This window comes from Acanthopagrus latus, chromosome 18 (genome assembly GCF_904848185.1).
Source record: "Acanthopagrus latus isolate v.2019 chromosome 18, fAcaLat1.1, whole genome shotgun sequence".
Classification (NCBI taxonomy): Eukaryota; Metazoa; Chordata; class Actinopteri; order Spariformes; family Sparidae; genus Acanthopagrus; species Acanthopagrus latus.
In genome coordinates this window covers 20164233-20187810 of record NC_051056.1, presented here as the reverse complement: position 1 = coordinate 20187810, position 23578 = coordinate 20164233, and the positions used below count along the sequence as shown (strand labels likewise).

The window sequence follows — 23578 nt, the reverse complement described above, 5'->3', positions numbered from 1 at the left end:
ATGTAAAGGAAATAGAAAGTAGAAAGGATGTTAGTGTGATGACTCTTTACCAGATGTCTTGTGGGGGTTAAAAACACGGTGAAAACACTGCTCTTCAAAGAGTCGTACTATGTGTTTGTGATTTTGTGGATTGATTTAGTACAAAGCTTTGGATTGGCACTGATAATTCTCAGGTTTTCTGGGGTACTGGTGGGTGGTATACCGGTTTTATCACCACCAGTGCTGTCAAGTTTGGCCACAAGATGTATTTTGCAATACTGCCATTACAGACATAAATGTTTTAGCATGTTATGATACAGCGCACTTAACGATGGCTGCCATAACCTGCAGCCGGAGGGCTAAACACATACTCGTAGCACCGGAGTTACATCCAGTAACCTCTGTTTTTATCACTAATCCTGACTTTGGTAACACGAACGTGGAAGCCGTGCAGAGCACCCCAATGACAGCATCAAAGTAAGGACCTGGATTAATTTTGTTTGTGATGGAATTGTCCCCCACAGCAACTGGAAAACTCTTACAGGCTATGTGTGCGCTAACCATGTTACTTTCTGATATGCTTTCTAATCGAGCACCAGCGGCGCTAAAAAACGAGAATTGCTTTGAAACTCAAGCTAAACGATGGATAGTTTCTGAGTTCAAACTTCGAAAGCTGTAAGCTTTACCACTGCTGTAGGTTACTGTTTGTTTTGCAGCTTAAAACCTGTTGAGCTCAGCAAGTCCCATGGCTAATGTGGCTACCGCCCATTGTAGCATGCCGGAGCAATGTTGGAGCAGTGTATTTGGTAATAAAAGGACAAACAAAAAAATTGTGTGAAGGTTGAGCCACGTATGAAGCTGGATAACCAGAGTAGTAGGTCAGATGTTGAGTACCGTTTAGTTACATGGCACTTAATACAGCAATGTTGTAAACGTAACACAAAAGATCCATCTGCTCTGTGACCCTAACCAGAATATATGTGTCTGTTGCTGCTGTATGTAAATGTACGTGATTTTATCATTAGGCTACTGTACCCAAAACACTATTTGAAGTCAATTTCTATAAACCTTTATTTTTAAATCTTTTTTTCTCTTAATGCAAACCCTGACACTGCCAACAGACTGAAAAGAGGTAGAATCATGTTTGAGTGGAATATCTCTTTTATTTTTTGTAATGTTGTGATATGACACCACAAAGCACATAAAAAAAAAAAATACCATGATATAAATTTTAGGTCATATTGCCTGCCCCTAAGGTGGAGCATTACCCTGGGAACAGTATGTATGAAATATGTCACTGACCCCTGTGCTGTATATCAACACTTCTTTATAGAAAAGAGTCTCTCAGTCTCAGTTTATAATCCATGCAGAACACCTCATATCTCAGGCCATTCCATTTCGACGGCAAATATTAACTGGATGTGGTCGTTGCTTAACGAGCAAATACAGTTTCAAGACCATGTGAGACTGACCTCAAGGCTACAGCCAAGATGAAATTAATAAATGGATCACATAGTTTAAGATGCCAGTTTAATGTGCATTATTTTCATGAATGCAGTCAAGATAATAATCTGCAATGCATGTCTTAACTGGAAAAGCCTAATATCAATTTCAACAAAACCAGACTTTCAATTTGACTCGAATTACTGAGTAATCCATCTTCACTGTCTACCAGTCAGTTAACCATCATGGAAAATACTGCAGTATGTAAATTAAGTAAAAAGTCAGGGTGGTGAACATCAGTTAAGGGTTGCTCGTCTACTAGTGTGTGTGTGGAGGCGCTGCATGTGCATCTACTCAAAGCTGAAGTAAAGCAGTTAAATATAAACAGAAAAAGTGATATTGTTATAAAGTTAAAGGTGTCCGCTACTTTTTAGGTTGGCAACATATAATTCGTGTGGCTGCATGCTGTGTGTGTGGTTTAGTGCATTATGTATTCTGTGCAGTTGAAGGACCCCAAATGTGGGAGGAGGAGAATAGAGACACCTGCAAATGCACTGTGAATCTAATTAATCATGCCTTATTAACTGCAGTGATATGGGTAATTAGATCACAGATTTACTGTCCGTTAAATAAAAAAACAAAAAAAACAAACGTTTGAGGCACTGTTGAAGCCTTTGTGTCTTGGTGTATTGAAGTTAGCATAGCTTCATGCGGAGGCAGCCCAGGAGATGATGGTATAGGGGAATATGTACATAACCTCCATAAACGACAGCAGATATGAAAAATGCTCCTCATGGGAGCTCCTTTGCTCAGCTCCTAAAAATAAAATACCAGCAAAACAATAACTATTATTTTTCACTTTATTTTTTTTCTGATTGCTGTCCTTCAGCCGCTTTTCTGCTTCGCTCTGTGTATTTTCCCTGGCATTAAGCAGCTCCCAGCAGACCCGGTTCACTTATGATCATGATTGAATCTGCCAATCATTCACTTTTCATATACTGAGTTTTTTTTTTTTTCTTTCCGTCAGTAATCTAAATTTGAAACATTCATCATGGCTTTATGTAAGGCTTGGCAAACACAGGAGCAGAAACTGGCACACAAAGACTCAGCGCAGTCATTAAATCATGAAGCAGTGTGGACGATTCTCATTGGTGGTAGTGGCGCTTTACTTACAGTACAAATAGACATGTTTGTCTGTGACTCAAGGTGTTATCGAACATCTTTACAAGGTCCATGATGATCCAGTCCTCTCGTTTGCAGTTGCAGCAAAACTTCCAAATGGGCTGCTGGCAGAAACATAACATTTCAGAGTAAGCTTTAAAATTTAATTACAAGAAAGGTTAAGCATGAAGCACCTCTCCCGCCCTGTAAACTGCAGTCCTGTGTGTCTTGATTTATCTATTTATTTCACACCTAATGCGTCTTTAGACAAAAACTGCATCTGAAAGAGGACTGATAAGATGAAACACTCTTCCTTGGTCCTCTAATATTGGACGGAGGCCAGTACTGATTGGATAATAAAGATAGTCAGAGTGCAGGAGAAGAGGGGACTTGGAAAGGCTTGCATGTTGTAAAAAGACATAAAGACAAGTTAAACTGGTGTGCTAATACTACATATTCCAACTACAGCAAGAGTTTACCTCCATTTATTTATCCATTATCAGAGCAGGAGGACTGGATTCTCTGGTTGTTTGCGTCTCACAAAAAAAAAATGATGTGTCTGTGTCGATCAGTGACATCTCAGTAAAGATAGGAAAGTTAAAGGAAAAAAATGTAATATCCAGAAAATAAAGCGTTGAACATGACTATTTGTGATCATCACAGTGATGAAAAAGGCTGGTCAATTATTCATGTGGCTCTAGTCAAGGACTGGACAAGATAAACAGGCTATTTTTCTAATGTGATTAAAGAATAAGGCATAGCGAGAGAGTGCCTGTTTTCCTGTCAGCTATTACTTGTATCTTGTGGTGATCTGCAAACGGCAAATGCACTAAAAGCCTATGATAATGTGCAATTGCTCTATTCTATAATGCATCATGATGAGGTGGGCTTTGTTAACATGCAAAAAAGGTGTGAAAACCTAAAGTGGAAAAAATAAACCATTAGCCTTTGTGATACATATTAATATCGGGTGTATTAAAGCAGGCCAGAGGAGCATCAGCATCTTTCATACGTGGGTAACATATTTTGAGAATCAAGCATCTCGCAAATTGCTGCTCCAGTAATGTGTTTTTCTCTAATCAATAATTTCTTCCTACATAATAAACTGGACCAGATCTAATGCAATGCCTTAATCAATAAATTGTCTTTCCAATAGTTGAGGTCAGCTGGCCGTTTCAAACACATTCCCTCAAGCGTGTTATTAATTTATATTAACAGACGCAGAGAAGTAACAGCCAGCCTTCGGCCTACGTACAGTATCGTTCATCACATTCAGAGCCTCCAACATTATCAAATGAATATAGACCTATATGTCGCATTAACTTCAAATAGATTACAACCATCAAAGTCATCTACATAACCTACAGTACATGCTGCCATATACCCTCCAGACATCAAGGGTACTATCACCTTAGATTTGGCAGGAGAAACAGCCCCTTTGTAATTGCACATAGTTGTACTTTGCCGAGAAGAGTATGGGACTCTGCTTTGGCTTTAAACAGAAGAGGAGTCTGATCTCCTTCCCAATTCTTACATACCAAAACCAAGCTTTTGGTAATGTGAGCTGAGGAGCTAGGTTTTTTGGCAGCCAATTTTTGTTTGTGCCATATTTCATTTATGAGCATGAAAACAACAAACCGCAGCGAGTCGACTCCTGATGAAAGATGGGACCCTGTAAAACTCCAGTCATACACATCAAGCCTCAGATTGTAATTTTGCCAAAAAAAAAAAAAAAAAAAATGCCAAGAAAGAGCATCTGTGTTGCAAATTATCCATTTTGGTACAAGGATTTTGAGGCAATCTGAGCAGTCAAAGTCTCATCACGACCTTAACACTAATTACAAACTCTGTCCTTGTAATAACAAATGTTCATCAAATTAAAGGTCTCTTATTGTTGAAAGTCAGATTACCATGTGTTGTTTTTAATTATTAAGCAGGTCCAGGCGACATGTAAATGTAACTGTAAATGTATCAAAACACTCCAACGATGGAGGAATATGTGATGCCTACAAATGTATTGTCCCAATTGTGAAGTTGTTTTCATGTAACTAACTGTGAAAAAGGTCTTATTTATATGTATATAATAGGCTTTGGGTAGTACTTTGAAGGAGACTCATTTTGCCACCAGGGGGAGTATCTGCCTAAGCTAGTGCCAGTCGCAGTAGGGCTGCATGTTCCCTTGACAGAGAATAGCCTGCTGAACGAACACAACTTAAGTTTCCTGCCTGTGCTCATCCTGTGCAAAACAGGACGCCACACCTGTTGCTGGCAACACGAGGTGTCAGGCCTGTAACAAATGCACACAGTCCGTATTTAGTAACTGTGCTTTCTGACAAGCCTTCAGGACTTACATAAGATTGTAATGTCACAACGAAACAGACAGCAGCCTCAGCCAGAACCCAAGTACACAGTGGTTTGCAAAAACAACCGTAGAACTGATCGGGAAATGCAGTAGGCTGTGCCTGCTCAGGCCTGTGACAGTTGTCCAATCAGAGCAGAGTAGGCCCGTTCAATATCAAAGGATTTAACATTTTCAAGTAGCAACCCATAATAAAAGCATGAACTTGAAAATGAGCACAATGTTACCTTTGAGATAAATAACAACCTTCTTGTAATGTAAGCTATTGCAGCTAACTATGTGTAGGACTAAGTAACTTTTCACATCAACAAATAAGCACACATTCGTTTGACATCATACAGACTCACACACCTTCCTGCACTGAAGAGAGAACATGGTCAGGCATGTATTTTAATAAACATACAAGGCTTCCTAGTTATTGACCAATCAGGCGCCAAGGATACACTGTTCTATAATACAGGAGGCCCGCCAAGGTTGCGTTAATGTTCTGATTGGTTTTGGCCATTTAAATGATTTATATAAAAAAAAGACTTGAGCTCAACTTGTGATTCTGTGTGTGGTATTAGAGCTAAAGAATGATGCCCAGGGCAGGGTTGTGTGTGCATTAGCATGTGTGTGAGCTCATGCATGGATATGAGTAGGAGGGTTACATCTTTCCTCTCACACAGTCCCCTTTTGATATCAGCTATACTCTAAATCCCAGAGAGAAAGCACACTGACTTCAGACAGAAAGGACTGACTCACAGCGGCTGACAGACAAGGACGAAGTGTTACTATTACCTTCAGTTCAATGACAATGAACAATTCATTGACAGAATACAAATGACTGATAAGATGTCCGAGACTGCTCATCCATGCGCTCCTGGCTAACATGTGGCTTATGTTCCCTCCATGCTGCTCATCTCGTCCTTGTAGTGAATGTGATCACTGCTAACACAATGTTACGTTTACATGAACAGCACTTAGTATACACAAAAACACCATATTTGTGAAGTAGCTCCTTAAATACAATTTCACGTCGCTAAGTAACATTTCCAGTCTCTCATTAGAGCAATCAAGGAAATGTATAATGACTTTAAAGGAAGTACGAGTGGGACTCTGTGAGCTGAGGGGATGCCTGGCCTTATCATAATCAAACATTAACATAATTTCAATTAATCTAATCAAATTCAACTCAATTAATTACGGTGTTTTACAGTGGGGTTCGGCATAATGATGCAATCAAACCCTTTTCAAAAGGCAATGAATGTTTATCAAAAAAAAAAAAAAATCAAAATAGTGGAATTGGATAAATATCCTGAATAAATACAACACAAAACTGCATCCCACAAGTAAAACAGCAAATAAAATGGACACTAGGGCTCTGTTAAGAAGGGTTGCATGCAAACACAACAGTCAGTATACAATATACGGTGGTTATGAACATATCAATAAGTTGATAAGATAAATTGTGTAAGTTGATAATGTAATTATTGTGACAGGTTTAATTACTAATTGTATAATGATGTGTTGGTTCTGATCAACATAGTATATCAATTTAATCATTATCAATTTCATTCGTTCATTCATTATCCTTAAACCTCATATCCTCCAGGGGACTTGAGCTGATGCCAGCTGACATGGGGCGAGTGGCGGGGTACACCCTGAACATGTCATCATTTCATCCCAGGGCTTTAATAAATACTGACCCGATATCATCAGTGCAAAGTGAAAACATCCATCAATATCATCCTCTTTAGATACCCTTTTAGTTTGAAATTCCCCCTTGCACGTTTGTGTCACCTCCTTTCCTAGACAGTCACACTCATCGGGCTGGTGATGTCAAGCTGCCTAGAAAAAGCCGAAGAGGATATTTACCTCCCTCTCAGGAAGAAATGAGCAGTGTGGACATGTTTTGGACTTCTGAGAAAAGACAGGTCAACAGACAGGACATCTGTCTCAGGGTCTGCCAGCTTGTTGCCCTTGCCGCTGCAAGATCAGCTTCTCTGTGTCAACTGGCAGAAAAGACATGGATGCAGGCTCAAATTAAACCGTGCTGTTCTGTCAGGAGATACAGTGACTTAAAACGATGGTGTGTAAGAAAAGCATAAATGGAGTTTGTGGAGCTGCGAGTAGGAGGGAAAGCCTGCAAGCTCCTGGTCTAATTAACACAATGTTAAATGCCATAAGCTTGAGGTAATAATTGTGATTAGAAAAAAACAAAACAAAACAGAAAAACAATTGTTTAGTCTCCTTGTCAGTTGTTTCATCAAAATCTTACTGCTGCACACTTTGTCGTCCAAAGAAATCATATGATATAATATCATGGCAAAACAGGTGATTTACACCCATATTAAATACAAGATGTCAGGATGTGGGTGGCTCGTCGGCTTGGCTTAAGTATTTTATGTTGGTTGTGTGACTTCCCTCTGCGTCTCATTTGTCTCAAGCTGCACTAATCAGCAGCAGATAAACACAATACCAATGGGTCAAAAGATGGATTCCTTGGCACAGATATAATGCCCCCTTTTGCTGCTGGCGTTTAGCACAGCTAGACACCAACTCAGCCCTGTGTTAATTAAGGATTTAACAGTGTGACTGGGACACCATTCTGGCTGCGGGCACTATATTTCCTCTGGCCATATGCAGAGCTCCAGGGCTGGCCTCCAAACTCACTGCACATACACATGTGGCTGAAACTGTCTGTGCTCATCACAATTTCTTTTCTTTCAGTGCTGTTGCAACCTTTTCTGACACATACCTGCTATCGTGCATCCAAGAAGTTGTACCAATTTTTCCAACACCAGCACGGCTTTTTTTTTTTGCCTGTTTTACGTACCAATACGTGTGTTGTTTACCTCCTGAAATGGCTGGCTCAGTACTGTTTACACACCGGAGTGAGAGTGAGAGCGCCATCGATTCACAGCTGCATTCTGGACTGAGCTTGTTTGTTGTTGACTTTGGTTCTGCTCGTATTTGTAAGTGCACAGCAGAACAAATCAACTGCATGTGGAGCTACTTTGTATTTCCTAAGGCACGCAGGCCATCTCTGCCCTCTAACCTGACTTAACCACACACACACACACACACACGTCTCTATTTTCCCCATAATCTAATGCATGGTATCCTCTTGGTTTGATTAGAATTTAATTGACTTTATCTCCCTTGAGCAGTCTGCTTGCTCCATTCACAATGCCTTACTGCCTCTTTTTCTCTCCATTGTTTCAGCGTGCGTGTCAGCAGAGTCCACGTCGCTGGCTGTATGTGTGACAGGGTAATGCGATGCGGGTGAGAGGCTTGTGTCGAGCTCTCACTTTGTTTGTGCACTGACAGGTCGCTGGGAAGTGCACGCCTCCACGAAGCAGAGTAGCAATAATAAACGCAGAGGTTGAGGCTGCTGTTACTGAGACACTGTTTATGAACTATTAATGCAACATGAGTAAACAAGTGTGATGTCTGACAAGTTGCGTATTCCTGCCACAGTTGTGGCACATGTTTTAGATATTGTCATTGATTTGAACTATTTCGCCTGGGGTTCCAAACGTGCTTTTTCCACTACCATCTCGGCCTGGAAAATAACTGTAACTATCCTGAAGTAAATGAAGTAAACTGTAATTAATGTCAAAATGTTTCTTCACTTTGTTATTACCATCTATAGTTGTTGGTTGAATGTATTAGCATTCAAACCACACAGTTTAGGATTCCGCTGCCCACCAATTGCTCAGAGCTCACGCGTCATCCTGAACGGCCAGCCGGTAAGAGAAACTATAGTGTAGCAAACACCAGTCTCCCCCCTAAAATTGATACTGAACTCCCATCTGTTAAGGAATACTGAGAGAAAGATGTTTTTAAAAGTCAAAAGTAAAAGTCAAAGTACTTTTGTAGCTTCTGACTGAATCGCTTTTGTTCCTCTCGTCCTGTTTATGCTTTAAAACATCTGCTGTGTTTCACTGTTTCATTGTGTTGCTTTCAGCTGGTTCAGCAGTCGTGTTTACTGTTCAGTGACTGGTGGTGAAAACACAGCATGCTACTTCATAAAAAAAAAAAAAAAAAAAAAAAAGCTTTTAGCTGGCTAAATAACAGGGGCTTTTATTGTGGAGAAGTTATAGTAAATGAAATGTGTGATTCTTTGATACTTTCTTAGTACTGCGGGGACAAGCAGGTCACTGGTTTAAGACACACCTTCAGGCAGGTAGCCAAGTTGTGAAGGGGAAAAAGCTGCCATGCTGAGTCAGACCGAGTAGAGCCAGGCCGGCAGATGGAATGGAAAAAATGGCACTTAGGAACAGCATGAGATGTCGTGCTCTGTTGTGATCTGTTAGGATCTGCTGAGCTTTGTCCATTTCCCCTTGTTTCTCCTGTGTTTTTCCCCTTCTTGATGTAAAACTTTGTCTCCCTCTGTCTGTCAGTGTTTTGTCTCAGGCTGGGCGTGGCTGACCTACTTTTTGATAGTCAGTCCATCTACACTGACCACCAGTTACCTGTCCTAAGCCGGTCTTTCCCCTCCAGTCTTCGCCAGTTCGTTGTGAAACCATCAGTGGTAACACATGGGCCTAGCTTGGGAATATTTTGTGCACCTCTGCTCTGGTTTTTTCCCCAGTCTGAAACCAACCCTCTTCCCCTCTGTGCTGCGGACCTGCCACACACACCAGCCCATCCAGCCTCGTCTGTTGTCTCATCAGAAACCCAGCTCTGAATTATCCACTGTGGACTTTCTGGGAGCAGCTGCTAACTCATTTTGAACTCTTTGGTTTTTCTTCATTAAAGCAGTCTTTCCTCAAACTCCTGTCTCCAGTGTCCAGCCATACTTCAGATAAGCTGGATAAGGATGTTTTTCTAGACTTCAAAACATACATATAATACACAAAATGCACCGAAACATCTAGAAAACACCTGATGCCACATCATTTCATGTGCAATCAAATTGTTACACACAATAATGGTCTTCCTACCATTTGCCAGACTGACAGCTCATGGCAGACAATGTAACTGATGCCTGGATGAGGCAACCGCTGCTCAGCTGCCAAACAAAACCCGTTTCACCTGACAGCAACATTAACATTTGAGTGACAATGTACCCTGACTGGAGAACATAATGACCGGGGACTATTAACCAAAACCACTGCTCAACAATGACAGACAAGGAAGAACTTATTTGGAGTGAATTCATCTCTGTACCAGTGTTTGAATAAATTAACTCCAGGAGAAGTAGCAACAGCCAGGGTTGCAAACACTCAAAATAATACCTGTGACCCTTGCCAGCAGATTATTTTAAGGAGGGCCCGGTGGTTGTGGTTACAGCTGTTATCTACAGTAACATAACTGATGTAACTAAGTTAAGTAAACTACATATTATAGGCAGACTGACCTGCAGATTAAGTTTTCTCAGCTTTAGATTTTCAGTTGATAGAAACTAAAAGTGTTGACTCCACAATCTCATGTTCATATTCTTAGAAAATAAGTTTTTTTTGGTTTGCATCATGACAAAATTACCTCAGCCTGTCTGCTTAAATTCAGTCATTTTTGAAATTCACATGCAGCCCAGACACTAACTTTTTAAGTTAAAACAAATGGGGTTTGTTTCAGTGTACTGAAGTATGAGATTCTTTATAGCGTTGACTTTGTGTAAATCTTATGTTTTCACTTCACAGAAGATGAACATGGGCAATGAAATATGAGTCTTACAGGTGAAACATGAGGCTGCTGTGTGTGAGCTGAATGGAAACTGATTGGGTCGGGGAGTGAATAACACATTCCTCACATTTGAGGATCAGGCGTATTTGAATCATCATCACTCATCATTTTGACTATTCATGAAAATGAAACATTCCTACACATTAATAAAAAGCACAAACAAAAAGCACATGATGAATTAATAAACTGGAGACGCCAACTCTGACTTGACCTCAAAATTCCAGATACAAGGACGGACATGTCTTTCACTCCTATCTACATTTCTGTGTACTGTGGGTTCTTGCTTGTGTCTCTGTGCCAGCTTGACTCTCCTGTGCTCTTCTGGACGGGCGGTGATAATGAGCCACTGCTTGCCATTTGTAATCCTCCTTTGGACTGCCTTCACCAGATAATGCATTACAATCACAGCCCCACAAATCTGTCGGGCATGCCGATAGACAAGACTCAAAGAATGAGATTTGCTTGCTAACAGCTCAACTCGTATCTGCTCCCAAGGACTCTTCTTTCTCCGTTGTCTCTCTGGGCAAGCCTCCAACCATTACAGATGGGACAGGGACAAAATAATGCAGATAATGAATAAATCGGAGTTGGATTTTTTGGAAGTCAGATGCACAAACCTCAAGGACATTGTCAGCTTGACACTGGCAGCCATACAACGTGAGACCTCACAGCGGATGCATTTCTCTCTCGGTATCGAGCGTACGAGCTTGTTTGAGAATGGGTCTGTTTTCCTCGTCCACGAAAATGGGAAATGAAGTAAATGTCAGGACACGACTGACATTTTAATGACTACAAGGCAGCCTGAGATTGCGAAAGTCAGTCACACCTGGGGGGCAGAGAGCAAGGGCAACCACTTCTACGTTTGATTGTACGTTTGTGTGAAAGTGCGTGTATGTAAGCCTTGTGCATAAATAGGCGTATACCAATTAATGTTCGGGCGAGCGAGCGTGTCGCTGACCCAGCCGACAACAAAAAGGAAACAAGGCGACGGATATACGAATGTGATCAAACGGATACTGTTGTATTAGGCTGCAGAAATCAGAAGCTTGTGCAGTGTTTGGTCTGACTACTCGAAACAACATTATCTGCCATATGACCTTCCTCGCGAAGCTCGGCGGCAGTGATCATCTGCAGGTGCCGAACTACAGTCAGGCCCCAAGATCAATCTTAAGATAGCAAGTGTTACCGCTAAGGTTTGAAGATCTTATCTGAGATCAGTTTTTCACAGAGGCACTGAAGCTGCAACTGAGATCCAACGCTGCATCGCTCTCTCTCTCCCTCTGTATGCACATGGGTAGAGACAGGTTTGTCAGAACAGCCTTGTCCCTAAGTGTGAAGTATTACATTCATTAACAGACTGTCAAACACACACACACACACACACGCACACACAACAACGACCAGCTCTGGTTGCCACAGGCACCCTCAGCTGAATATCAAATCAAGTGTGCTGGCCAATAGACCGTCACCATGGCGACACAATCATATTAGCAGTAATATAATGAAGTACCACATACAGCAGAGAATGTATACAAAATGGTTCAATGCTGCAAAGATTCTGTGTGGCAGTTCCACAGCGATTCAAGGTCTGAATGAGGCGTCACATTCGAACAGTCAGGGAAAAGGTCAGGGTGAGCCACCAGGGTTACATTTCATTGTTTCCATCTTGACCACATTATTGATAAAGTAATAACAACAGAATTCTTAGAAATAACAGTGCTCTGTTTAATTTGAAAAAGAAAGAGCCACAAAGTGAAGCAGTGCTCAAATATTACAGTTAACTGGAGATTTTATACGGAAACACAACATTAAATTCCATTAATCTTTTTATCAGCTACGTAATATTGCAAGTCATTTCTGCCATCTGGATATAAAAGCTGTATAAAACTGCTTTTAAGACCTGATTTAGATGATTTGAGCTAATAAGTTAGTTAATAACCCAGATTTTACTTCTTTTATTCCAATGTTACACTGTCTGCTGCTTATATTCATTTATTTAAGATTACTACGAGTAATCACGTGATTGTGATTTCTACCAAAATGACTTGTTTTTTTGTAACGGTTTTTAAAGTTGCTACATAAATAAAGTTGCTATTATCATCAACAGTTAATCGTGCAAATGTTAGATTGGTTGACAATAAAACAAATTGCTGTGCAGGTTTAAAACATTGTGTTAAACTGAAATTATAACAAATCAAACTTTAACATCCGTTCTGATTGATGGAACTAAATATGGTCGAGGCTGTCCTGTCTGTTGTCTGTTGGATCAGACGGTGCGTTTCTCACACTTCATGGGCAGGAAGACACACACATTTTCATCTGGTTATTTCATGGAGTCACAAACACTGTGAATATAAAAGGAACAATTTCTTTTTATTGGAGCAATTTAGAAAAAAGGAACAGATCATCCATAAATATTAAGCCAAAAAAAACAAAAAAAAAACCTTAATAAACGCTCTGAAACTGTGTTTGGACTTGAATTCAAATGAGGGGAAAGAGAAACTGGGCAGATGGTTACAGCGCTCGTTTGGTCTAATGAAGATTCAAAGGAATGCATAAGAGCCTGATGAAACAAAAGACTGGTGAGATAATAACGAGCAAACCACTTTGCTCAAGTATGTGTGAAATGCATGCACATAATTATTATCTAAATCCCACAGGTCTCTGCTGTGTTGATTCTCTCTCATCCATCTACTGGAAAGTAATTTGAGTTTAATCTCAAGATTTTAATACAACAAAACCAAAAGTTTCTCAAATAGTTGAAGATGGTGGGGAACATAAAAAAGCAGTGTGGATGATTAGAATCCAGAAAGGAGCAAAGGGACTGAACGAAACTGAATGATAATAACAGGAGAGGAGATAATCAGATGTACAAGCGTCATAAATCTATGAGAAAGAAATGTTCAAAGATATGTTTTTTTTTTAAATGTATTATTTCCAAATAATATTACTCTGAGTGTATTCCCAACACTCAGGAGAAGCGATCACTTGCCGTTCACAGCAATAACAGTAAATCAACAATCACGTGTCTGAATAATGTTTTTTAACAGCCAGAAGACAACAGAATCTATCACTGCACACTGATATTGAGTCACTAAACACCAAATGATGAACCATACGAAGGAGTTGAGGTATTGCTTATAATGTACTGTGGCTTTGGTTAATTGTCTGCTCTGTGAATTCTAACCAGAATATTTCTGGAACAAAGCTGGAGCTGAAAAAAAAAGAAAAAAAAAAAAGATTCAGATGTGCAAACAAGACAAAGAACTTAACTGACTGTGACAGAGAGACTCTGTTTAAACAGAAGCCCTGAGGATTAAAAAAAATAGGCTTGGATTTAGCCACATTATGATGAAATGATACAATTAAGAGCCGTAGGAAGAACAAAATCCAAATGTCTAACTGAGACGGAGCACATGTTAAGTCAGATTACTTTTCATTTCAAAGCACGTTTGACTTTTTGGGGGGCTTCTTGGAGGCAAAGGAAAAAGATATAAAAACAAATTTACTATCACAGGATAGATTTGATATATCAACACATACAGCAGAGTTACAGAGCAACTGGAGTGACTGCGAGTTCAGTATTTACTTAGCAGTGAGTCCATGTAGATGACTTTGTCGCCATCAGCAGCTTCTTTTACGTCCCACGCCACTGCACTCTGGGAATCTTACAGTTAATATTCTTCTGAGTCATTTCCTGACAATGTTGGTTATCCACCCTGTTTGTCAGATATGTTTTGACAAATAGCTTTGTTGTCTTTTGGATTCATTTCCAGTTTTATCCTGTATTTTTTTCCCCCGCATGTGTCATGTTTTGCTTTTCAGTTCCCTTTTGTTAATTAGTTCATGGTTATTCAAGCCTGTGTTTCGCCTCTAACTCTTTGTCAGTATGTCTGATTTTGTCATGCGTCTCCTGCATTTACCTTATCCTTTAGTTTCCTGGATTCTACTTATTGCCTTTTTTTTTTTTTTTTGTCGCCAGCCTTTTAGTCACCTACCTTTGTGCTGCTCACATGATTTTTGCAGGTTGGTTTATTGGACTGAGGTTTCTCAACTTAACATCTTTGCCTTCCTGCCCGTGCGTGTGCGTTTGGGTCTTTCTGGTCTCACAATGTTAACCCTGACAGTTTGAGATTAAAGTGATATTAGATATTAACTTGAGCACAAAACTTGAGCTTGCCACTGTCCCCAGGTAACCATCCTCTGTTGATTTAACAGAGTTCATATTCAACACATGGATGGTAGGATTTCTTTCATCTGTGTGTTTGCACATTTGCTATGCTTAGGAAAATATCCCATTCAAACAGGGCCATACTCCATACACTGTCAAGTAGCAACAAAAGAAGCCTTCTACGGCATTTAAATGCTGTCTTTGTGAAACAAACTCCTGCATTTTTCCTTTGAAATCAGCCCATCTTCCACCACACTGAACGCAGCTGCCGACGGGAGAGGCTCTCTTTAAGACCTGCCCTGTATTAACTATAGAGAGGCATTATGGGAAGGGGCACAGAGGTCTATCCATAATGGCACAGATTTTCCTCTTCCCTTGATTTTGTCTCCTCTTCCGCCATGTTCGTTTGCCACGTTCCCCGCTTCAACAGAAACTGTAAAGGTGAATAATGACATTTTCCTTTAGCTGTCAGAGTCTCACAAAGGAGCAGAAAAAAAAACACCTCACTGTTCCTTATAATCGCCTCCTACACACCTCACAGTCATCTCCTCCTCACAGAATCATATCCCCTTCCCCTCAAATTACTTCTTTTGCTCCATTCTATATTTTCTACCCTTGTTTGAGAGGAACTATTGATGATAAGGTTATCTGTTATAGTTTTGAATTATTTTTTAAAATGGTCCACGGACTGCAATAAAGGAACTATTTGTAATTTCCAGCCACCTGCTTCAAACGAAAAGGGGGCAGCGGTCACCCCCATCTAAATGTTTAGTTCAAACTTTTTTTTGGTTTTTATTCGACATATTTGTTTCTATACAAATTCACTGTATCAAGTTGTTCAAATTGTGACGATCAAAATAATGATTATTTACCTGTATATTCACCATTCCTCAGTGTCATTGTTGCATTTTCTCTTATACAAAAAATGCTAAATAAAATATTAGGAGGTAAACACGATACTAAGCAGGCATACTAAACAACTACTGCAAGCTACATTTGAGTAAAGCTGACACAATTGAATGTTTTTAACTACATTTAGATCTTACACAACACACCATTAAAAACACCAAATATTAAACCACTTCCACATTTTCTCGGGCTGAACTCGAGCTTTCAGACTTGCTGTGACTGAGACTGAGACAGACAGATAATGTATGCGTGTTGCCTGTGCGATTAAATGCCTGCTAGACTGATTATTTGTCTGTTTTTTTATGTGCCACTCGGCTATTGAGAGTGAAAAGAAAAGACTGACAGCGAGATGACGAGATTAGTGCGGCTCCTCTCCAATTTTGTTTATTCCCACACTTACGGAGATGTAGATATTTAAGAGGCTTTTGGGATTGTACGTCTTCATGAGGCATTTATCCCTCCAAAACCCTTATTTGTAAAGCGTCAAACAAACAAACAACCGCGCCATGAAATAAAAATGGTAGCCGAGCGGCATTAGTGTTATCGTGTTAAAACACTGCGGGAGAATAACGAGCACAGAAACAAGAGCGTTTACTCCCACAGTATAGTGTGTGTTTGATGGGGCCTGACCGAGGTGGCTTTTGATCTAATAAAAAAAAAAAAAGTAAATGATGTAGCGTTCAGTTATGTTGTCTCATCTGCAATCAGCTCGGCTTATCAGGTCCAGCAGTTCAACAGGAATTTAGAGCGCGACTACAGTGATTTGTTCACCTGATTATCTCCCCTCCCCAGACCACTGATCTGTCCCACCCAGATGAGACAAATCGCAGAGAATTAGCCTCCAATTACACTCTGCGAGTAGGCTAGCCTCTCTTCATCTGTCATCCTCAATTAGCCCCACAAGCAAATGTTTGAAGTTAAATACTGATTAGAGGGTTGTACTCTGAAAATGATTTCCCCTCTCCACCCACCTACACACAAACCTGCTCTCTAATGTAGCTTCCAATGTTGTTTTTCCTCCGAGGGTTTGGTGTTTGGCGTAATTACAATCAAATTGGTGTATGATCAAAGTGTTTGTGTCAGCGACTGAATATTTCTAATGAATCACAGTTGCATGTGTTACAAATGGCAGTTTGGTACACAGCTGTGCGCTGCAGAAGGAAGTTGCTAGGGACTAAATATAAAACGTATTTGTGTTTTGTTTTCCCTGACACGAATGTGTCCTTGAGCAACATCATGTGGTTCTTTCACCCAAAAATAACGGCATTTTAATGAAACACTGACTTATAAGAGGGTAAATGAGCTTTCTTTCTCAGCCACCCCTCGCCGCTGTCATTTGTTTCTGCGCTATTACCAAGTTTAGCTGACAGAATTTTACAGCCAGTTATTACTGTCCCTTGCTCAGGTTACAGCTGCTTGTTTTATTGTTCTGGGTTGCTTGCGAGGCTTTTGGGAATTTTGACTGTCACATAGCAAAAATGCCTGAGCATGCACGTGTACTTCAAGACTTGACATCGTTACGAAGTGAGGAGTTTTGTGTGTAGTTAACACATAATGTTTCACTGCATCTGACAAACGGTTACAAAAACCTGTGATTTGAATTTGGGGTGGGGGATTGCCAAATACATTATGTTGCTTTAGTGATAAGCAGAACTGCAGCACAAAACATCTAAATTACTCCTTTTACTAGAGCTGCAACAACTCTAATCTACCTCGTGCATTTTCAATCAAATTCAATTGAAGTCTGTGTAATTGCTCAGTCATTCAGCTCTCAGTCACAAAACAATGGCATGCACACAGTGGTGACTGTTAGCTCTGACGATGTGACAGCCGGTTCCTTAACCGTAATGTGTCAAAATCCAGAACCAGTATATTGTCTTTTTTGGCTGCTGGGCACGTGCTTCAGGAGATAACCGTCACCTACAGCTAAAGGCCTCCTACTTCATCTAAGTGGCTCAGTTTGCCTCAGTCAAGTGGAAGAGTTTTCTCCCCCACTCAGAGATGACAAAGCAGCTCAGTCAGTCCTCCGTTTTGACTTCTCACAGCTTGGTAACCAGGGTTGCGCGAGCTCTTAAGGCTGACATCTTTTCACCAACAATTTTCCTTATCCTGTCCACCTCTCTATCTCCATATTGTCTATCTCCTACCTTAGACATTTCCCATCTTCGTCCAATTGCGCTGTTTCTTTAGCACAACCTTTAACTTTAAATTTAAACTGAAACCCCACAATTTTTTATCAGTCATTAACAATGAGGCAAGAAGCAACTACCAAAATAGGGTTCACACTGAAAGATTCACACTTTGTGAGATACAGGTGAGCACGGTCTCAGCCAACTCCTGTTGGTTATTTTTACAGCATAAATCTAGGAACTGGCCCCCTGAATCTAGCAGGGTCGTCTACACCTCAGGTGGCACTGTGAGAGAGTCGAGGCGGTAACATGACCATGGCCCCATTCCCACTGGCTCAATGTGACACAGTTTAGTCACACCAGGCTCCCCTGTGCAGGCGATAACCAAACCGACCTGTGATATTATGGTCCTGCTTATTAACAGGATCAAACTGTGTCGGGCTCCGCAAGCAGCTGTTGATGTACCGAGCTGACTGGCTCAACATGTGCACGGTCACGCAGGTAGCAAGACAGAAACAGAACTTTTAAAAAAAAGCCTTTGTGGTTTTCGTTTTCAGTCTCAGTTGAGTATTCCTTTTCTCACTTTCATACAACAGACAGCAGCCTCACGATTTCTACTCCACTCCACTTTACCGCACTGTAGCAGCCACACTTGCTGTGATAAGCTGTTGCTAATGCAATCAGTATTTTTGGAGTGCTGCAGGGTCGTGAAAGCTTTCAACTGAGTCACAGTGGAGGGCTTTTATTGTGAAGCAGCTACCTGAAAAAGCCTCGTCACCGAGGTAATCAATCGACTGCTTGACACGTCTGGTGCTGCTGCCGTTTGTCAGGAGTCTTTTTTGGTGAATGCTTTAAATGTGGCATGTAAGAAGTGATAGAAGACACAAAAGCACAGCTTAGCACTTTCAGGAAGATAAACAACAGTTAAGTGCTGTCCCTTTATATGTAACACAACTCTGGCTGTACCACAAGCACAGGCTCCAATTAGTGTTGCTGATTAAAACAAGGTGCCAATGTCCTGGATGTGTAGAGCCACCTAAATACAGCAGATATATACATCCATAGTTCCCTGAGAAATCAACAAATAAGTCGAAAAATATGCCCTTTTATTCGGATCTTCACACAAAGTTATTGGGCTCCATACTGGGCCACGACCCATCCTCCCTCACAACCTGGCACCATCATATCTTGCTGAACTTATCTATATCCACACTCCCTCCCGCACTCTCTGATCCTCTTCTACCATCCAGCTCTCTGCCCCATCTGCCAACCTAACCACCATGGGGTCAAGAGCTCTCAGCCGATCTGACCCTTTGGAACTCTTTCCAACCAGACATTTGCACTTCTGACACTGTCTCTACCTTTAAATCCCACCTGAAAACACACTTATTTCTAGTGGCTTACTTTGTATCAGACTAATCATAAAATCACACTCTTGCCTATTCTCTGTTATTGAACTATGTAATTGCATCTTCATATTTATTTATTAATCTTTTCATAAATGCAGCAAAATGTTTCCTGATTTTTTTTTTTTGATGTACTGTTGTTGTTATGTGTGGTGTCCTTGAGTGCTTTGAAAGGCGCCTTTCAGTAAAATGCAACATTATCATTTATTATTATTATCCTCCCTCCAAGTTTTGTGGGAAATTTTTTGGTAGTTTTTGTGTAATCCTCCTGATAAAACTGACCAATCCACCAGCAACCGCACCAACAAATCGACTAGCAAGTCAGCCGACGACAATACAAACCAGAGAGACAGAGAGAGAGTAGGCTCAAACAAGAGAAGATAATGATGGATGAATAATAATGTCACATCAGCACAGTCAATAATCTAAAAAATATACCCCCCAAAAAAGAGAAAATTGACTAACTGAGTCTTTAAGTCTCCCTATAATCTGCTGCGGCGAAGGTTTCATACAAATGGCTCTGTTAGCTTGACATGTGATAATGAAACACGGATAGCAACTTTCCTATCCTTCTGCTCACACTGTTCATCTCTCTACTTTTATTCTCTTTTTCACGCATCTAAGTTATATTTAGTGTTCTATTTTTTTGTTGCATGAAAAAAACCAACAACATTGCTTCAAGCCATACATTAAGTATATATTGAATATGAAAATGATTTTTCCTTTGTGTGTGTGTGTGTGTGTGTGTAGTCACTGTCTCTACCGAAACAGTTATTACTGCTCAGATCTGTCTCAAGCCAACACTGAGAAGAATAATAATGAGAACAGCAGAATAGACTATTATAAGCCCCTTTTTTATGATTTGAATCTTAAACAGTCAATTCACACAATGCTGTCAATTATGGACACATGCAGGCGTCAGAGGTTATATAAACTACCTCACCCACTTTGAAAATGTGTGGTTATTAGACATCTACGAGGCATGCCACCCTACAGTGGGTTAACGGATCAGCAGCTAGTTTTGCTGAAAGTGTCGCTGCAGCAAAAACACTCGCTAGCTGTCAACTGAGAAGACTGCAAAACAGACATAGTGAGAAACAGACATTAATCTAGGTTGTCAAAAGCAGATTTCCCACACCATCAAACTCCTATTATTTCATTTCCCAAAGTAGTTCAACACAATAATGAAGTATTTATGCTATATGTGCATAGATAACACTTAATGCAGCAATTTATGGCTGACCGGCGACCCAAGCCGCTGCGCGCTGTGCATTCAAATTGGCAACACCGCAGTCATAACTCACGATAACGCCTCCACTGCGAGAGGAACTCCACAATGTCAGGGCCTTACAGGAAGGCGCCGCACTTTATTCTAACATAAACACAGTGATTTTATTTACCTCCGCATCCTCTGAAGGCCGCGCAACCGAAAGAAAAGGTCAGCGATAATGATATACTGTGTGTCTATCAGATTTATTACAACCCCCTGCTGCTAATTCTGAACGCTAAAGTCGACCCAGAGATTCATTTAATGGCAATTTGGTTCTGAGGTTGTTGGTGGTGGTACCGCTGCACTGGTAGATACACACACACACACACACACACACACACACACACACACACACACACACACACACACACACACACACACACACACACACGCACACACACACACACAAACACACTCACGCTATGGCTGCAGAAGCTAGATAGCCTTATTTGATGTGACATGTAATTCCAAACACATCGAGGGCAAATTATAGAGGCTGAAAGAGAGAGAGGAGATGGAGTATAGAGAGAGATAAATTCCAGGACAGAGGAGTCTCAGGCAGCTTCCTGTCCTTCTCCCGTCCATTTCTCTGCCTGAAATATGTCCTTAGTAGTGGACAATAACACACGGCTGTGAGCTTGGTGCAGTGTGGCAGTTAAGTGGCTCTTAAGAATAATTGCTGGTGTGTTTGTGTATGTGTTAAAGAATGGTTTTAGAAAACGTGTTAATTTGTTAAACCAGCTATTTTTTATCAAGTTGAGCGACTCACACGAGAGAGAGAGAGAGAGAGAGAGAGAGAGAGAGAGAGAGAGAGAGAGAGAGAGAGAGAGAGAGAGAGAGAGAGAGAGAGAGAGAGAGAAATGAGTTTGGTACAAATTTATGCAACATAAGGTTGAGACATCCTGACTTTTAGATCATATGATGTAGGTCAAGCTCCAAAAACACGGGGTACTGCAGTTACCTTCATGAGCCAGTACCTGCCAACGCATTTCAAACTTTGACTCCGATCACAACTGAGCAAAAATCTGATATCATCACAAGGGTTATTTTCTTGGACTTTAAAAAGCTGCCTTCATCGCTATGGTCAACACCACATTTACCCTTTAATCAGGTTGAGCACGACTACTTGTGACAAGTAAATTGATCCTCTTGGGTCAGCTGTCCTTTACAGTGAAATTCAGATCCAGTGCAGGACTGCAGCTTCAGTGCAGCTGGTTGGGATTAGGGCTGGGTGATATGGACATTTTTTGGAAATTGATGTCATGTTATTTTAATATCTCCTCAACAGTACTTCATAAATGTCAGGACTGGGACAACAAAATCAAATATCATGACATCGTTTGACCAGATAACTCAATATCAAAACTGCAACAATATAGTGGTGGATGACACCCGACGTGGTTTGAAATGGGACTCAATTTGGATTTCTCAAGCTCTCAGTTCAGCCACTCGGGCCGCTCATATCAGATTCCAAAGCGTCCTCTGTCGTCACTCAGAAGCAATGCGACACGCAACAACCACGTGGAATCCACAGAGACAGAAGTGCATCAGAGTGGTGGAGCAGAATCCACGCTGCCACCAGCAGAGTATAAAGGAGAACACACGCAGAGCAACAGTCCGTGAACAGTCACGCTGAAATTAATTGTCTGCTCTGCAACTTGACTGTGTGATTGTTGAGAGAGCAAGATGATGGATTATGCTTCCATGTTGAAAGTCGGTGGCTCACTTGCAAAATGACGGTGTGGACACTCTCTCTCTCTCACACACTCCTTCCGATCTGATTTGACAAAACAAACGGGATATGCTTGATGTCTGAACATAGCCGAGATAAAGGCAAGTATTAGGACAAGCAGAACAGTCTTGAAGGCTCAGAAACGTCACAGTAATGCAGCTTTTTAAATTAATTATAACACTTATGTGATATCGCATTACTGTCCAGCCCTAGATGCAATGTTGCTCCAAGTCTCTCAACTCCTCCATGTTCTGATCACAATGGCTGCCACTGGCTCTCTTATTATTCCGCCTTAGTCTGATCAATGACCTTATCTTTCGCCAGAACCCAATTAATATTTAAGTATGCTCATTTCAGAAGCATTAACTTGCCCCTCCCTGGCTTCACCCTGGTGTCACTCAAACTCTTAAAAGTGATTAGAAGAGTATAAAACTGTCTTTTGTGATCATATCCTCGTTTTATTGCTCCTGTCTGTTTCCTCTTGCCCAGCTAATAAATATCACAGTTATGTCCATGTATGTCACCCCTTTCCCTCAGAGAGTGGACAGGGAGGGTGTGAGGCAGATTTAAAATGCCATTAAAATGAATGATGCATTTGCTGTCTTGTAATACGTTACACTGGCAGGACAGCCAGATTGTGACAAACACAAAAATTGGCCGAATCGAGACAAGGAGACGAGTCAAATGCCTGCAGTTCAAAGCATCCAGTCTTGTAGTCTTTGCTGTAACTAGCACATAGAGAATTAACTATAAAAAGTACCCCGCCGTGGACGTTGTGTAAGTTTAATGACACATTGTCATCCTGCTGTCATGGTCGAATGAGGACACGGGAATTAAAACCAGAGATGTCCAACAGGATATAATCATTGAGTCACACGGTCTGGAATTAAATGAATTAGACCGCAGAATGATCTTAGCTGCTCTGTGAATAATGAGAATGGTATTTAAAGCAGTTTCCCAACTTTCCCAAACTAATTGAAAATCATTACAGAAGGGAAGCTGGTACTGAGCCCGCGATGGGTTTATTAGACACTCAGTGTGCCCAGTGTGCGCAGAGACAGGGCTTCAATCATTGAGTTGTGCCACTGATTTGTATAAGCCAGATGGCACCACCGACACCCTTCCCATGTTTCTACAGGTAACATGCATCCGTTGCATTCTGGCAACAGCTGCTGCATCAGCTGGACAGGGTGTCCTGGGACACTGGGGGGAATATTTCAGAGCTTTCTAACTGGTATGAGCCATTTGGTAGAGGCTCATTTTACTGCCTTCATGGCACAGTTAACAGGCAGATTTGATTTGGAGATGTGACTGCATGGATCTGCTCGGATAGATGACTGGATTTC

At 40.9% G+C, this 23578-nt stretch overlaps 1 long non-coding RNA gene across 2 annotated transcripts in view; it reads right to left on the bottom strand.

The window, feature by feature from the left end:
• Window positions 1-1133: 1133 nt before the first annotated feature.
• The window catches only part of LOC119007982, a 107692-nt gene continuing 85247 nt past the window's right edge, over window positions 1134-23578 (bottom strand). Inside the window, exons 2-3 of one of the 2 annotated variants that reach the window (XR_005071293.1) lie at window positions 2596-2708; window positions 1134-2238 (exon numbers count right to left, since the gene is read on the bottom strand). This is a non-coding gene — a long non-coding RNA (uncharacterized LOC119007982). The remainder of the gene's footprint in view (window positions 2239-2595; window positions 2709-23578) is intronic. The other variant, XR_005071294.1, reaches the window with a different exon arrangement.